Source organism: Globicephala melas, chromosome 6 (assembly GCF_963455315.2).
Source record: "Globicephala melas chromosome 6, mGloMel1.2, whole genome shotgun sequence".
Taxonomy (NCBI): domain Eukaryota; kingdom Metazoa; phylum Chordata; class Mammalia; order Artiodactyla; family Delphinidae; genus Globicephala; species Globicephala melas.
The window spans coordinates 74,899,712-74,913,358 of NC_083319.1; positions in this window are offsets into that span (position 1 = coordinate 74,899,712).

Below are 13,647 nucleotides of genomic sequence, written 5' to 3' on the forward strand. Positions count from 1 at the left end.
GACCCAAGAGGAACAGCTGTCAAGTCTTGGGGAAAAAATGCTTCCGTGGAGAGGGGAGGGCGGCAGTGGGGCCAAGGAGCTCCCTGGTGGCTTCCCCTCGCATTCTGCAGAATCCATCTTCAAGCCAAAACAAGCTTGCTCAGCCCAGGCAGCGCCTGGTTAAGCGGCCATTAGAATGCAGAGCTGCACACGGGCTCTCCAGATACATAAAGAGTCCGTAACATTTGGGCTGCAGCCCTAACTCATTATTTGCTATGAAAGTTTATGTAGCCACAAAATTAAATGAGAAAAGCCCATTAGGAAGGGTTTGCAACCTACTTAACTCATGCCTGACAACAGCAAAAGAGCACAGTGTAGCTGTCAGCTTAGTGGTTCTCCTTCCCAATTTAAATCATGGCTACTCCTTTTGGGAAGTTCCAAGCAAACAGGAGCCTCTCACACATCCTAGGGCCTGCCCCCTGTGGCCTGGGACCCACTCCACAGAGGTAAGCGAGCCCTGCCTGTAGCAGTCGCACTCTTACAGGACACTGCTGGGGCCTCTGCTCCAGCAGCCACTTGGCAAAAGGCTCAGGCTGATTCTACAGGCTGCAGTGGGTCATTTTAAATAAGGTCTGAAAATTCCCATTCAGCCACAAATTAGGCCTTTCAACAAGATCTCCTCTTTTTATTAAATCCTGGGTCAGCAAATCACGGCCCCCAGGTCAAATCCAGTCTCCTACTTGATTTTTAAATACTGTAAGGTTTAACTAGAATACAGCCACATTTCTATTTACACCTCCTCTAGGGTTACTTTTCCTTTCACCCCACTGGGCAGAGTTGTAAAGTTACAAGAGTCTGCAGAGCAAATAAATTCAAAAATATTCACTAATCTGACCCTTTACAGATAAAGTTTGCCAACTCTTCTACTAAACCACTATAGAGATCAACTTTTATTAGTCATTGTTATTTTAAAACTTTTCTGGTATATTTTAGAAAAGACATGAAAACAGTGGTTATTCAGGGATGGAGGGATTATGGAGAATTTTATTGCCTTCTTTTTGCAGATGTGTTTTTTTCCCACAAATGTTATGTATTCTTAATTATTAATAGGAAAAAAACCATTTTTAAGAAAAAGACGAACGGATGCCTTTGCTATGGAAAAAAGAATCTGTGGGACTGGTTGCAGGTGTACAAATGATGCTAAAACCAGACCAAATTTTCCATCTCCTTCCATGGAGAAAGGTGAATTTCTTATGATACCAAATATAGGTTGTCTATGAGTCCAGGTCTCCCAAGAAGCTTTCTAGGGGAAATGCCTGTGAGAGAAAATGAGGAGGAGCTGAGAGGCTGTGTAACGCTGGTCTGACCCCAAGTGAAAGGGAAAGAAAAGGAAGATTGGGCGGCAGCGTCTGAGAATGTGGTACAGTTCTAAGAAAAGTTCAGGACTGTCAAGGAGTTCTTGAGCCGAAACCATCTGTCAGTGGAACCCGCCTCTCCCAGTGATGCACGAGCTTCATATCCTAGCCTAGCTCAGGTCACTGACTGACAGCAGCTGGCAGGAAACGTGGCCTCATGGAATTGCAGGAATGGATTTTTAGGCCAGGAGCTGGGGCCTTGAGGAACGACAGCCCTTACAATCAGAGATCTGAGAGATACACTGTCACGGTTACCTCAAAGAAAACCATAAAGAACACACACACAAAAGTACGTGACTCCAGCAAAGGAAACCATATATAAGACGAAAAGACAACCTTCAAAATGGGAGAAAGTATTTGCAAACTAATCAACAGACAAAGGATTAACCTCCAAAATATATAAACAGTTCATGAAGCTCAATATTAAAGAAACAAACAACCCAATCCAAAAGTGGGCAGAAGACTTAAATAGACATTTCTCAAAGAAGACATACATATGGCCAAGAAGCACATGAAAAGCTGCTCAACATCACTAATTATTAGAGAAATGCAAATCAAAACTACAATGAGGTATCACCTCACACCAGTTAGAATGGGCATCATCAGAGAATGTACAAACAACAAATGCTGGAGAGGGTGTGGAGAAAAGGAGCCCTCTTGCACTGTTGGTAGGAATGTAAATTGATACAGTCACTATGGAGAACAGTATGGAGGTTCCTCAAAAAACTAAAAATAGAATTACCATATGATCCAGCAATCCCACTACTGGGCATATACCCAGAGAAAACCATAATTCAAAAAGACACATGCACCCCAATATTCATTGCAGCACTATTTACAATAGCCAGGTCATGGAAGCAACCTAAATGCCCACTGACAGACGAGTGGATAAAGAAGTTGTGGTACATATATACAATGGAATATTACTCAGCCATAAAAAGGAATGGAATTGAGTCATTTGTTGAGACGTGGATGGATCTAGGGACTGTCATACAGAGTGAAATAAGTCAGAAAGAGAAAAACAAATATCGTATATTAACGCATGTATGTGGAACCTAGAAAAATGGTACAGATGAACCAGTTTGCAGGGCAGAAGTTGAGACACAGATGTAGAGAACAAACGTATGGACACCAAGGGGGGAAAACCGCAGGGGTGTGTGTGCTGAATTGGGCGATTGGGATGGACATGTATACACTGATGTGTATAAAATTGATGACTAATAAGAACCTGTTGTATAAAAAAAAACAAACCTAATACTAAACTTTCTTTGGGTTATTTGTATGGAAATATGTTAATATAAATGTTTCAGACATTACATGAAATTTCTAAAAATCTTGTATGTTCTGGTATAATGTTATAAGTCATAATTCTAGTAATTACTTTAAAATGTATATCTCAGAAATAACTAAATTTCCTTGTCAATTGCATTATTATGAACTCTCATCAAATCTTTAACCGTGGTCATTTTTAAGTCTTTTGTCATTTACAGACAGTTCTGGGTGTACTCTGATGCTTTTGCAAAAATGTTCCTATAGAAGGGTTTCATCTTCAAGGAATTCATGGAAAAGACTCTGACAAGTACAGGTTTCTGGTAACTGACTATACTGCTGAACTGAATGAATAAGCATTTTCAGAACTCTAATGGAAAACTGATGAACTCATAAAAGTGCTAACAAAAGATCAAGACGAAAAAAAAATTAATGACATGGGACTGAGTGAACTGATGAGGATGATTATAATTTTTGTGACTTTATGTTTGAATAAAAAGAGAAAAAATGTTAAAAAAAAAAAGTGTGTGACTCTATGAAACAAATCATTTTAAAACCCCAAAGCAGCATATAAATGAGATTCCAAAAAGACACTGACATTTTGGAAGCAGAATGGACCACAGAACTCCCTAATTCAAGGTGTTTACAGATAAGAAGGTATTTCAAATAGTCCACCCTTTAGAAAATGTCTAATGTCCTATTTTTCAAGAGTATATTTTATATTCTGAGCAACACTGATTTGAGAACTTGAGATTTTCTGACATCGGTTAAGTCCACGGGGCAGAGAAAAAGAGTTTCAGAGTTAAAAGTGAGCCTCAAATGTTGGGATCGCCTGGGCCCAAATTCATCAATGGTAAGATTTTCAGGCAGAGATCAAATGGAAACCCTGTCCTTTATTTCTTAGAGGCATATAAAATATCAGATGAAGGCTGGATTCTAGAGCTATCTAGTCTAAATCTTTCAATTTATCAGATAAAGTCACTGAAGCTGTGGAAGTAATAAAGTAGCATTTATTGAGCAAATATTACGCAAAGCAATACAACAAGCAGTATCACGAGTTAGGTGTTTTGAGAAGCTAGTTCTAGCAGCACAACAAAGGCAACTTTGGAGGCACACAGGTCAGTTAAGGGGTTATTATAATTGCTGGGGCAATGACAGCAGGACTGGGAACAAGGGGAGACACACATCCCCTGGTCAAACAAGAAAGTGCAGAACCTAGAAAGTAGAGAAACTGGCAAAAAGAGACAAAGGTGTTTCCAGACTGAAGGAGTCAGAGAAGGTGAGGCCTTTATCCAAGAGTCAGTAAGGACAGAGTAGGTGAGGCCAGACGACGGAGAGAGAAGAGACGCTGCTGAGCAAAACCAGACTTGTACAGTTTGAGAGGCTGCTGGAACTTTCATGTGGACCCAGCCAGAGAGGGGGTGACAATTCAAGCCTGAATCACATTAGCAAGGACAAGGCTAGAGAAATGACTCAGGAGTCATCAGTACAGATGTGAAGAAGCACCTGGAGGATGACAGTGTTTGGAGAGTGGATGGAGGCACAGTACCCAGCTGAGCACAGTACCCAGCTGATCACAGTGGGGAAAAGGGGCAAGAAAAGAACCAGGAGGGGCGGAGTCAACATGGCAGTCGAGGAGAATGCAGAGTTCGCAGCTCCGCACAACTAGGGCACCTACCAGGCACTGGTGGAGGACCAAGGACACTGGTGGGAGGAACCTCCAAGCAACTGGGTAGTACATGGAGGGTAAGTGAGCGGGGAGGAAAAGTGGAGGCGGGATGGGACCGGTGCCCCTGAGGGGCAGCTGGAGAAGGGGAGGGGTTCCCACACGCAGAGGGGGAACAGGGGAGACCCTCAGGAGAGCAGAGGAACGGAAGGGAGCACGGCCAGTGTTTCCCCTGCCCACTTGGGCTCCAGGGAGCCTGCTGAGGTCCTGAGCCTAATCCTTTGGCCTCGGAGGCTCCCTCCAGCAGCTCTGAGCCTAAGTCCTGCCCCTACGCCCCCACCCAGGGCCTTACCTCCTGAACTCCGGGGCCCCCCTCAGGCCGTGCTGCCTGTCCCCAGGTCCTAAGCATAGGCCCCACCCCACGCTTAAACACCACCCCAAGCCCCGCCCCCACCTGAGTTCCATCCTCCCGCCTAAGCTCCGCCCCCCACAGCCAAGGCCTTTTCCGGCCTTTTTTTTTTCTTTTAGGTTGTGGTTCTGTTTTACCTTGTTGTTGTTGATTCATTTATATTTTCACTTATTCTAATAAATTTTTCATTTTTCTAGTTTTATTTTATTCTTTATACTTTGTTATTGCTCTGCTCCTTTTGGCTTCTTCCCCTTTTTGTTTTTTTTCTGTTGTGGTTCTGTTTTACCTTGTTGTAGTTATTTCACTTATATTTTTATTTTTCCTAACATATTTTTAATTTTTCTAATTTTATTTTATCTTGTATTCTTTGTGTTTGTATGCTCCTTTTTTTTTCTTTTCTTTTGCTGCACCATGTGGCTTGCAGGATCTTGGTTCCCAGGCCAGGGGTTGGGCCTGAGCTCCTGTGGTGGGAACGCCAAGTCAAAACTGCTGGACTAACAGAGAACCTCAGACCCCAGGGAATAGTAATCAGAGTGAGGCCTCATGGAGGTCTTCATCTCGGCATCAAGACCCGGCTCTACCCAACTGCCTGCAAACTCCAGTGCTGGACACCTCAGGCCAAACAACCAGTGAGACAGGAACACAGCCCCATCAATCAAAACAAAAAAAAAAATGAAATGACAAAAAAAATATGTTACAGATGAAGGATCAAGGTAAAAACCTACAAGACCAAATAAATGGAAACAAAATAGGCAATCTACCTGAAAAAGAATTCAGAGGAATGATAGTAAAGATGATCCAAAGAACTGAAATGAAAAATACACTAGAAGGAATCAATAGTAGAATAACTGAGGCAGAAGAGCAAATAAGTGACCTGGAAGACAGAATGGTAGAAATAACTGCTGAGGAGCAGAATAAAGAAAAAAGAATAAAAAGAATTGAAGACAGTCGCAGAGACATCTGGGACAACATTAAACACAGGAACATTCGAATTATAGGGGTCCCAGGAGAAGAAAAGAAAGAGAAAGGGACTGAGAAAATATTTGAAGAGATTATAGTCAAAAACTTCCCTAAGTGGGAAAGGAAATAGCCACACAAGTCCAGGAAGTGCAAAGAGTTCCATACAGGATAAAACCTAGGAGAAACACACCAAGACACATATTAGCAAAACTAACAAAAATTAAATTCAAAGAAAAAAATATTAAAAGCAGCAAGGGAAAAGTAAAAAATAATATACAAGGGAATCCCCATAAAGTTATCAGCTTATTTTTCAGCAGAAACTCTGCAGGCCAGAAGGGAGTGGCAGAACATACTTAAAGTGATTAAAGGGGAAAACCTACAACCAAGATTACTCTACCCAGCGAGGATCTCATTCAGATTCAATGGAGGAATCAAAAGCTTTACAGCTAAGCAAAAGTTAAGAGAATTCAGCACCACCAAACCAGCTTTACAACAAATGCTAAAGGATCTTCTCTAGGCAGGAAACACAAAAAAAGAGAAAGACACACAAAAACAAACCCAAATCAATTAAGAAAATGGTAATAAGAACATACCTATCAATAATCACCATGAATGTAAATGGATTAAATGCTCCAACCAAAAGATACAGACTGGCTGAATGGATATAAAAAGAAGACCCGTATATATGCTGCTTACAAGAGACTCACTTCAGAGCTAGGGACACACACACTGAAAGTGAGGGGATGGAAAAAGATATTCCATGCAAATGGAAATCAAAAGAAAGCTGGAGTAGCAATACTCATATCAGATAAAATAGAGTTTAAAGTAAAGACTGTTACAAGAGATAAGGAAGGACACTACATAATGATCAAAGGATCAATCCAAGAAGAAAACATAACAATTATAAATATTTATGCACCCAACATAGGAGCACCTCAATACATAAGGCAAATGCTTACAGCCATAAAAGGGAAATCGACAGTAACACAGTAATAGTGGGGGAATTTAACACCCCACTTATACCAATAGACAGATGATCCAGACAGAAACTAAATAAGGAAACACAGGTTTAAATGACACAATACAGCAGATAGACTTAATTGATATTTATAGGACATTCCACCAAAAGCAGAAGAATACACTTTCTTCTCAAGTACACACTGAATGTTCTCCTGGACAGAACACATCTTGGGTCACAAATCAAGCCTTGGAAAATTTAAGAACGTTGAAATCATATCAAGCATCTTTTCCAACACAATGCTATGAGATTAGAAACCAATTACAGGAAAAAAACCTGTAAAAAACACAAACACCTGGAGGCTAAACAATGCACTGCTGAATAACCAAGAGATCACCAAAAAAAACAAAGAAGAAATTTAAAAATACATAGAAACAAATGACAATGAAAACACAATGATGCAAAACCTATGGGATGCAGCAAGAGCACTTCTAAGAGGGAAGTTTATAGCAATTCAAGCTCACCTCAAGAAACAAGAAAAATCTCAAATAAACAATCTAACCTTACATCTAAAGCAACTAGAAAAATAAAAACAAAGAAAACCCAAAGTCAGTAGACGGAAAGAAATCATAAAGATCAGAGCAGATAAATTAAATAGAAATGAAGAAAACAACAGCAAAGATGAATAAAACTAAAAGTTGGTTCTTTGAGAAGATAAACAAAATTGATAAACCATTAGCCAGACTCATCAAGAAAAAATGGGAGAGGACTCAAATCAAACATTAGAAATGAAAAAGGAGAAATTACAACTGACACCACAGAAATACAAAGGATCATATGAGACTACTACAAGCAAATATATGCCAATAAAATGGACAACCAGGAAGAAGTGGACAAATTCTTGGAAAGGTACAACTTTCCAAGACTGAACAAGAAAGAAGTAGAAAATATAAACCGACCTATAACAAGTAATAAAATTGAACCTATAATTTAAAATCTTCCAACAAACAAAAGTCCAAGACCAGATGGCTTTAAAGGAGAATTTTATCAAACATTTAGAGAAGAGCTAACACCTATCCTTTTCAAACTCTTCCAAAAAATTGTAGAGGGAGGAACACCCCCAACCTCGTTCTACGAGGCCACCATCACTCAGATACCAAAACCAGATAAAGATATCACAATAAAAGAAAATTACAGACCAATATCACTGATGAACATAGATGTAAAAATCCTCATCCAAATACTAGCAAACAGAATGCAACAACACATTAAAGGGATCATACACCATGATCAAGTGGGATTTATTCCAGAGATGCAAGGATTCTTCAATATATGCAAATCAATCAATGTGATACACCATATTAACAAATTAAAGAATAAAAACCATATGATCATCTCAATAGATGCAGAAAAAGCTTTTGACAAAATTCAGCCATTTATGATAAAAAACTCTCCAGAGAGTGGGCATAGAGGGAAACTACCTCAACATAAGAAAGGTCATATATGACAAAGCCACAGCAAACATCATTCTCAATGGTGAAAAACTGAAAGCATTTCCTCTAAGATCAGGAACAAGACAAGGATGTCCACTCTAGCCACTATTATTCAACATAGTTTTGGAAGTCCTAGCCACAGCAATCAGAGAAGAGAAAGAAATAAAAGGAATACAAATTGGAAAAGAAGAAGTAAAACTGTCATTGTTTGCAGATGGCATGACACTATACATAGAGAATCCTAAAGATGTCACCAGAAAACTACTAGAGTTAATCAATGAATTTGGTAAAGTTTCAGGATACAAAATTAATGCACAGAAATCTCTTGCATTCCTATACACTAACAATGAAAGATCAGAAAGAGAAATTAGGAAACACTCCCATTTACCATGCGACAAAACAAATAAAATACCTAGGAATAAGTCTACCTAAGAAGGCAAAAGACCTGTACTCAGAAAACTATAAAACACTGATGAAAGAAATCAAAGATGACACAAACAGATACAGAGATACACCATGTTCTTGGATTGGAAGAATCAACATTGTGAAAATGACTATTCTACCCAAAGCAATAATCAATCTACAGTTCAGTGCAATCCCTATCAAATTACCAATGGCATTTTTCACAGATCTAGAACAAAAAATCTTAAAACTTGTATGGAGGCACAAAAGAGCTGGAATAGCCAAAACAATCTTGAGGGAAAAAAACGGGAGCTGGAGGAATCAGACTCCCTGACTTCAGACTATACTACAAAGCTACAGTCATCAAGACAATATGGTACTGGCAAAAAAACAGAAATATAGATCAATGAAACAGGATAGAAAGCCCAGAGATAAACCCACGCACCTATGGTCAACTAATCTACGACAAAGGAGGCAAGGATATACAATGGAGAAACGACAGTCTCTTCAATAAGTGGTGCTGGGAAAATTGGCCAGCTACATGTAAAAGAATGAAATTAGAATACTCCCTAACACCATGCACAGAAATAAATTCAAATGGATTAAAGACCTAAATGTAAGACTGGACACTATAAAACTCTTAGAGGAAAACATAGAACATTCTTTGACATAATTCACAGCAAGATCTTTTTTGACCCACCTCCTAAAGTAATGGAAATAAAAACAAAAATAAACAAATGGGACCTAATGAAACTTAAAAGCTTTTGCACAGCAAAGGAAACCATAAACAAGACAAAAAGACAACCCTCAGAATGAATCAACGGACAAAGGATTAATCTCCAAAATATACAAACAGCTCATGCAGCTCAATATCAAACAATAACAAACAACCCAATCCAAAAATAGGCAGAAGACCTAAACAGACATTTCTCTAAAGACATCCAGATGGCCAAGAGGCACATGAAAAGCTGTTCAATATCACTAATTATTAGAGAAATGCAAATCAAAAGTACAATGAGGTATCACCTCACACCAGTCAGAACGGCCATCATCAGAAAACCTACAAACAACAAATGCTGGAGAGGGTGTGGAGAAAAGGAAACCCTCTTACACTGTTGGTGGGAATGTAAATTGATACAGCCACTATGGAGAAAAGTATGAAGGTTCCTTAAAAAACTAAAAATAGAACTACCATATGACCCAGCAATCCCACTACTGGGCATATACCCAGAGAAAACCATAATTCAAAAAGACACATGCACCCCAATATTCATTGCAGCACCATTTACAATAGCCAGGTCATGGAAGCAGCCTAAATGTCCATCGACAGACAAATGGATAAAGAAGTTGTGGTACATATATACAATGGAATATCACTCAGCTATAAAAAGGAACAAAATTGGGTCATTTGTAGAGACATGGATGGACCTAGAGACTGTCATACAGAGTGAAGTAAATCAGAAAGAGAAAAACAAATATCGTATATTAACGCATATATGAGGAATCTAGAAAAATGGTACAGATGGACCTATTTGCAGGGCAGGAATAGAAACACAGACGTAGAGAATGGACGTGTGGACACAGCGGGGAAGGAGAGGGTGGGATGAATTGGGAGATTAGGATTGCCATAAATACACTACCATGTGTAAAATAGATAACTAGTGGGAACCTGCTGTATAGCACAGGGAGCTCAGCTCAGTGCTCTGTGATGACCTAGATGGGTGGGATGGGGTGGGCAGTGGGAGGGAGGTCCAAGAGGGAGGGGATATATGCATACATATAGCTGATTCACTTCACTATCCAGCAGAAACTAACACAAGATTGTAAAGCAATTATACTCCAATAAAAAAATTTTTAAACGAAAAGAAAGAAAAGAAGAGCCAGGAAAGCCTCGTGCTGAGGAAGGCAGAGGAGGGGAGAGCCTCCAGACGCCATAGCACTAACTTGACCGAGATCAAGTCACCAATACTTCCAAGACACCCTGCCCTGAAACCAGGCCAGCAGAGCAAAAGTCACACTACAGAGCTGGAATCCAGCAGATTGTAAGGAAGTGGAGTCCAGCCAGGAAGGGAGAGAGTGGGGGAATTAGTGGAATAACCACTGGAGAGATCAAGGTTCTAATTGGCCAACCTTGAGCTTTTCGCCACTGATTTTGCTGTTGTCACATGCTCGGGTACTTGGGTCTTATTGCCTTATTTCTTCATTCACTCTCACTCCTGACACTTAAGTTTGCCTAATCTGGTTTCCAGGTAACTGCACCCCATAGAATTCAACTGCGTTAAGGATTAAAGAGGATTTTTGTGAGCAAGGCTCACACAACTATATGTAATAACCAGCTATAAAGGAAGCTAACCTATTCAGGATGTGGTCTGTCTCTTCCTCTGTTCATAGAGGCTTAATTTATGTCTTTTCTGAGCTTTATGCCTTAGAGAAGGAAATGGATTGCAGTTAAAAGGCTTGTGTACAAGAATATTTTTTAATTTCTTAGTAAATTGACCTCTAAGCATAATCATATCTTGGATCTCTGTTACTCTCTCTCTCTCGGTCTCTTTCTCTGTCTCTGTCCTTCACACATCCACACAGTAGATGTTAAAAAAAGTTACATGAGTTTTTTCGGCTCTGGGATCATTATTATAAGGTGTAATAATATGGTTTTCAAAACATTTTTGTGTTGGCTCTGTAGCCAATCTTAACTGTAAAGATGATAAGCAGTTACTGTTATATTACAAATAAAACTTACACCTGTCTCTGTCTAAAAGGCTACAGTTTATTATTGTTGTTGTTGTTATAGGAAAAGGAAAAAGCAGCCCTATAGGTATAACCCTTCACAGAAGAAAAATATCTTGCTGGCAACTCATTATTTCAGGTTGTTATTATGTTAGATGATAGCTTCTAGGTGTAAGGCACACACCTACAATGATCACATTAAGGCAGAACCTCATTAATAATAGATGAGATCTGATTATATCCATTCCTGATGCTAGTTTAATAACCTGTGGCACTTTTTCAACAAAAAATAATCATTTGAACCTTTTTGCTTTTTAAAAAAGTCATCCTTGCCATATCTTGGTACCAAGCTGGAGAAAACAGGCTGCTTTTGAATCAAGGAGTAGTCCCTGATATGAGTCTTTCTGGTACCTTTTAGCTGTAAGAATTAACATTTCAAAGAATAATAAGAATAATTTTAGACTGAATTTCTAGCCTTTTAGAGATTTGGGGAGAAGCGACTTGATCATTTTTCATTGTTGTATGTCATGATTTGGGTTTTTTAATAGAACACACCAGCTTCTGCATTTACACCAGACCCAAATACGTTGTATCTCTTGCCAGTGCATTTGGTCCAGTACAGCTATGATCTTTAAGACATGAACAGATATTCTGTGTAAAGTACTTGTTATTTCACATTATCAGAAACTTTGTTGTGGCTTTTCCTTGCCCAGTTTTTGTTTAATTCATCACCTCTTATACACAAGCCCCATGTGCTGGGCTTAGTGACGTCCCCTCATTAAAAGATCTCCATATGTTACCTAATGTGGCAAAAAAGAACTTTGCAGAGGTGAATAAGATTCTTGAGATGGGAGACTGTGCCAGATTAAGTGGCTATGTCTGATGTAATTACAAATGTCCTTACATGGGAAGAAGGTGATGTGATGACAGAAGAAGAGACTGGAGTGATGTGCTTTGAAAGTGAGGGAAGGATTTACTTCACTTAGCATGATAATCTCTAGGTCCATCCATGCTGCTTCAAATGGCATTATTTCATTCTTTTTTATGGCTGAGTAATATTCCCTTGTGTATATGTCAGACAGAGAAAGACAAATATCATGTACTATCACTTATATGTGGAATCTGAAAAAATGATACAAATGAACTTATTTATAAAACAGAAACAGACTCACAGACTTCAAAAACAAACTTAAGGTTACCAAAGGGGAAAGGTGGGGGGAGGGATAAATTAGGAGTTTGGGATTAACATATACACACTACTATATATAAAATAATCAACAAGGACCTACTGTATAGCAAAAGGAACTCTACCTAATATTCTGTAATAACCTATATGGGAAAAGACTCTGAAAAAGAATGGGTGTATGTATATGTATAACTGTACACCTGAAACTAACGCAACATTGTTCTGGACTGGCCAAAAAGCCAACCGAATAAATCAACTATATTTTAATACAAAATAAAAATTAAATTTAAAAAATGAAATAAATTTTTAAAAATAAAATAGACATACTTTATTACTGAAGAAAAAAAAAAAGAAGAGAAAGAAGGAGCCACAAGGCAAGGAATACGGGCAGCCACCAGAAGCCAAGAAAGGCAAAGAAACGGATTCTACCTTCACAGCCCCCAAAAGAACCGGCCCTGCCCACACCTTGATTTTAGTCCCCTAAGAGTCATTGCAGATTCCTGATCTCCAAAACTGTAAGAGAATACATTTGTGTTGTTTAAGTCACTTAGTATGCAGTAATTTGTCACAGCAGCAATTGGAAATGAATACACCCCATATCTGCTTTCCTTTCAAAAGAGTAAGAGAGAAGGGTAGATTTTATGGAGCAGAGGAAAAGGAAAAGGAGATTCAATAGATATTATTATAATCCATGTGATCTTGAACAAAAGAAGATGTGATTTTATAAACCATAATTTTCCTATTGAAATATAATGCTTGCCTATATAGAAAGTTGAAAGGTGTGAAACAAAAAGGAAAAATAAACAACCATTTTTAACATTGTATTTTTTCCTTCCAGTGTCTTTTCTACGTTTATTTTTATATACTTGAGCTTTTACTATCAGAGTGTTGGAAATACCCATGGAAGACAGGTCTTTGTTGCCCATCTTGTAGGTAAGGAATTTGAGGACCAGAGAGGTGAAAGTCATTTTGCCCAGTCATACAACTCATGAAGGACAGAGCCTGGATTCCAGATCTCTCTTAACAACAAAACTCTTTTAACCACAACATACAATGAAGTTAGGAGATGAGAATAAAACTATGGGGGGAAAGATCCATAAATTTTTTTCTTTTTTTTTTTTTTGCGGTACGCGGGCCTCTCACTGCTGTGGCCTCTCCCGTTGTGGAGCACAGGCTCCGGACG